Below are 4,995 nucleotides of genomic sequence, written 5' to 3'. Positions count from 1 at the left end.
ACAACGAGACAACTGAATTACTAAACGCTACATATGATTAAGTATAATTTTAATTACTAGATAATAACATTTTTATATTTTTTAACCAATAAATAATGAAGGGTGAATTAGGAAAAGACGCTCAATTGATATCCATAGTGTCGGGCTTGGGTATAAAAAGGGCTCGGCTTTTCGCGCGCTAGTCAGTCTCTAGGCAGTTTCTCGGCAGTCTCTAGGTAGTCTCTCGTCAGTCTCTAGGCAGTCTCTCGTCAGTCTCTAGGCAGTCTCTCGTCAGTCTCTAGGCAGTCTCTTGTTAGCCTCCAATTAGCCAACAGACAATCTTTCGCTGAACTTCTTGTTAGCCGATTGCCAAGGGGTCTTGAGCCTGGAATCAAAAGGTCGGTATTAAAGATTATTGTTCTTGGGACTCCGTCTGCAAATGCTAAGACGTTTGTTAAGACGTAAAATCCAAATCATTAAAGGTCGAACGAGCCTCTTTTCCTCATAATGATATTATAGAGAAACATTTCTTTTACTTGAATAAGTATTGAGCCAGCTATTAACTACATTAAATTTAGTGTATGAATTTTTAAACAATATAGAGTAATTTCATAATATATATATATATATGTGTGTACAGATTTCTTTACCTCTCTTCCCTCTTATCATCTTCATTCTTTTTCCAGAACGCCGTGCTTGAACCACGAGCACCGTTCTTCTTTTCTTTACCTTAAGAGTGTTGTGCTTGAACCACGAGCACCATTCCTCCCTTTTTTCCCAGAACGCAGTGCTTGAACCACGAGCACAGTTCTTCTCTTCCTTACTTTAAGAGTGTTGTGCTTGAACCACGAGCACCATTCGCCTTTTTATTTTTCAAACCACGTTCCTTCTATCTACTCTATTATAGATATTGTTAAAATAAATATTACCTAAAAATCTCTCATGCCGAAAAGAACAAGAAGAGCCGGACGGCGGATTCAATTTAGACGTTTGTTGAAAAGTTATTATAATCCAGGCACGCTCGACCTGGCTGTTTTCAAAACAGATCCATCTAAATCTTCGGTCCCGAGAATAAAATCTGAAATAAAGGGAAATATATTTGAAGTTAAATTCAACACTAGCGAGAATACTATTATTTTTAAACCTAACAGTAACCCACCTCCAAAGGAAACAGATTCAAATAATAAGGATTTGGACAAGAACAGCGCTGATCCGAAGTAAACCAAACAAATCTAGACATTGCATGTTCTATGCTTGTCCAGGACGTAACAAGTCCCCAAGCGATGGAGGGCTCAAGGCTTATATACAATGGTTGATCGGGACTAATTTCTATACAGATTCATATATCAGGTGTGTCGGTAATTCCTTTCTGGTTTTTTCGCTAAAGAAAACACGTTATTTACAATAGATAGTTAAAATATATTTATTCAAAGTATTGGCCATTTGATTCTATACATTTTGCCCATCTCTCAGGCAATTTATGGATGCCATTCCAAAAGAACTGTTTCTCCTTTGAGCTAAACCATTCATCGAGCCATTTTTTAACTTCTTCGAAATCGGCGAAGTACTGCTCTGCAAGCGCGTGCCCCATCGATGCGAAAAGGTGGTAGTCGGATGGAGCCAGGTCTGGAGAGTACGGCGGGTGCGATAAAACTTCCCATCCAAGTGATTTCAACACTTCTTTGACTGGTTTTGCTGTATGAGACGGCGCGTTGTCATGCTGCAAAATCACCTTATCATGTCTTTGAGCGTATTGTGGACGTTTTTCGATCAATGCACAGTTCAAATTGATCATTTGTTGTTGGCAGCAATCAGTATTAACTGTTTCTCCAGGTTTCAACAGTTCATAATATACGACACCAACCTGGTCCCACCAGACACAGAGCATGGTCTTGCGACCAAAGCGATTTGGCCTTGCAGTCGATGGGCTGCCTTCGCCAGGTGATAACCATGATTTTTTTCGCTTGGGATTTTCGAAATAAATCCATTTTTCATCACCCGTTACTATTCGATGCAGAAATGACTTCCTTTCATACCTTTGAAGCAGCATTTCATTGACGATTTTTCGATTTTCCAATTGCCTGTCATTCAATTCATGTGGCACCCATCTTCCCATCTTTTGAATCTTTCCCATCGCTTGTAATCGTTCACAAATTGCTACTCAGCTCACATTCAACTTTTCTGCCAATTGTTTTTGAGTTTGTGTTGGGTCTTCATCCAATAACTCCTGCAATTCCGCATCTTCAAACGTTTTCGGCCTACCAGGACGTTTTTTGTCTTGAACGTTGAAATCACCACATTTGAATTGTCGAAACCACGTTTCACATGTTCTTATGGTTGGAGCATGCTCACCGTAAGTCTCTACGAGAAAACGATGACTTTCAGCGGCTTTTTTCTTTTGATTAAACAAGAAAAGTAATGCGTGCCGCAAATGCACGTTTTCAGGCACAAAACTCGACATTTTCAAAAAATTATTAATCTATAACGCTGTTATTTTGGCGGAACGTAACTTGTGTAGTTTTGAGGTTAATGTCAGTAGAATAAAATGACATATGTATCAAATCATAACATTGCATACTTATAGCTAGTGACATCTGTTACAAAAACCGGAAAGTAATTACCGACATACCTGGTATGTATAATGAACGTAAGATGAGTAGTCGGCTGCCCCGAGAAACGGGGATCCTTAGTGTATTTCGCCGGTACGTCGGGCGAGATTTAAAAGGCCGTCGCGGTCTCTGGCTGCCGGACACAAGAAACACCGCAAAAACGTGTCGCGTCACACGGTTTTTATGTGCAGGACTCGGTCGCGAGCTGAGGCGTACGGCTCGCGGCTAGGTCTCGAGCCACGGAAATAATTAGCATGGATCTTTAGTGCGTTGGCAAATCAAGCCGAATATAAGGCAAATACCGGGACGGGGTTGTACTTCCTATTTTACGCGGGGAGCGAGAGGCGATGGGTGGAGATCCGGTCGGTCCGAGGCGGGCTGGGGCTTCTAGCGTCTGCCGCCGGACCGGGGATGGTGATTCCGCCCTGGTCTGCCTGGTCACTGTTGCCGGTAATCCTATATGAGAGAGAGAGGAGGGAAGAGAAAAAAACCAAATATCCAATTATGAGAACGTTCTGGAAACCACCCCGGAGCAACGGCAAACTCGCCGTCCGATCTCTATATCGCAAAGACGACACAATAACGGGAGATCGTTCCAGAAAGCACACCGGAGCAACGGCAAACTCGCCGCTCGGTCTCTAGATCGCAAAGACAAGGAGTAATCGTGGTTGCCGACGATTGCGGCGGTAGATTACTTACTCGATCTGCTGGAGGCTTTCTGTAGATTCTCTGATCCTTCTGAGGAGGAACGATCTGATGAGACGGAGCTCCGAAGACTGTCTTCTCGTCAAATTCTGCCGGGATTATATACCCGTGTTTGCTTGCCTTCAGTTCCTTTCGTTGCTTTTTCGTCGATTAATCCGATTCTGATCGGAATTAATCGTGAGGATGTGGCTAGTGCCGATTATTTTGTCGGCGATGCCGCGTGTATCGTTCAAGAGCCGAAGGTTCCCGAGCGTAGCTGCCTGTTGTTTGGCCGCGGTCGGGTGAGCGCTTGATGAGGCGCGGTGGCAGCGCGGTTGGGGGTGCGCGCTCAGCTGACTGCCGCGTGATGTTCAGCGGCAGCCAGCGTAACGATACGAAAAAGATATAATGAATCGTTACATCACCCCCCCCTCCTTTTTTGGACGTGCAACGTCTTACTCGGCGATGCAGTTTACACTGCGAAGACGTCCTTTCCGGTGGAAGCGTAGGCTCCAGCGGCCCGATGATGTTCAGAGACAAAATTTTCGTGACACCACTACTGAAAAGTATGGGACTTCCCACAGTTCCCCGGTTGGTAAGGTAACCGCGACCGGTGGTGGCAAGACCGGTCCTTGTACGGGCAGTTGAATCGGTGGCGGGATCTCGGCTCGAGGCGTCGGTGGGATCGTTGCGAGGCGGATGTTTCCGATAAAAGGCTCGTTGGATCGCACGATGGGCGCCGGCCGGACTACTGGTATGGCCCTCGGTTCGTCGTCGGTGAGTGAGGGCATGCTGCGGAGCGTCATCGGGGGTGCGATGGTCTGTTCATCTAACGTAATGACGGGGATGGAGATCCCCGTTGCTGTTGGCTACCTCGGCGGTTGGGCCGTTGTCAAACGGATCCCGCGTTGGGCGGCGATGGTGGGCCTACGAGCCAAGTAGACTAATCCGGGGAGCGCCGGCCGTATCTTAGGGCCTCTCCTGGGCCTATTGGTGCTCCCGGGCAGTCGTGGTGGCGGGTTCCGCAATTTGGTTCCCGGTTTTTGGATGATCTCGTTTCCGTGCTGGCCGGTCCTGCTGGGGCGAGATGCCTGTTTCCCGGGTGGTCGGGAGAGTGGTGCAAGGGCGGAGGTTCACTGGACGGGCCTGGCAGTGGTCCCGGCGCAGCGGGACATATGACGTCGGGTGGTGTTACTGAAATGTCCGTTTTGCCGTTGGCATTCGCCGGCGTGGTATTGGTGTAGGCTGCTTGGGCATTCTGGGCCACCCGTTGCCATACTTTGGCGGCGTCGTCGTCAGTTCTCAGTAGGATCTCGGCGAGCTCCTCAATATTCAATTGTCCAATTCCATGTCTGGATATCGACTCTCTCGCGGGCCATGTTCCTCCCGTTCTTGTAGTTTCGCGTCGGGGAGCCGTGGTAACATTTCTTTGTCTCGAAATACACGTCAGTCTTGTCGTTGTTTTTGTTCGTTGTTTATTGTTATTATTGCATGCTATTGTTAGGTTGCAAACGGCTTTGGTTGGTCTGTTGTTACCGCTCGTAAATCGCGTACGTATATGTTCCGATAATATTTACCTCGTTCGTCTCGCAGGTCGACGATTACAGGAGAATGTATCTTTCTCACGGTCAGAGGCCCGATATATTTCGGTGCTAATTTAGCGGTGAATGCTTTGCTTTTATCCGATTGCAGGTGTTCCTTTTTCCACACGATTTCTCCGAGC

General features: G+C 46.5%; 1 long non-coding RNA gene across 1 annotated transcript; it reads right to left on the bottom strand.

Moving 5' to 3' along the window:
* Positions 1 to 320: 320 nt before the first annotated feature.
* Positions 321 to 1,241, bottom strand: LOC112589213 (uncharacterized). Its single transcript, XR_003113363.1, has 4 exons — positions 1,139 to 1,241; positions 909 to 1,057; positions 630 to 818; positions 321 to 364 (listed from the first exon to the last, which is right to left on the bottom strand). It is a non-coding gene; the product is annotated as an uncharacterized LOC112589213 (long non-coding RNA).
* Between the last annotated feature and the right edge of the window lie 3,754 nt (positions 1,242 to 4,995).

This window comes from Harpegnathos saltator, unplaced genomic scaffold (assembly GCF_003227715.2).
Source record: "Harpegnathos saltator strain DR-91 unplaced genomic scaffold, Hsal_v8.6 scaffold43, whole genome shotgun sequence".
Classification (NCBI taxonomy): Eukaryota; Metazoa; Arthropoda; class Insecta; order Hymenoptera; family Formicidae; genus Harpegnathos; species Harpegnathos saltator.
Note: the sequence above shows the minus strand (reverse complement) of the source record. Positions and strands in the feature narration are given on the sequence as shown.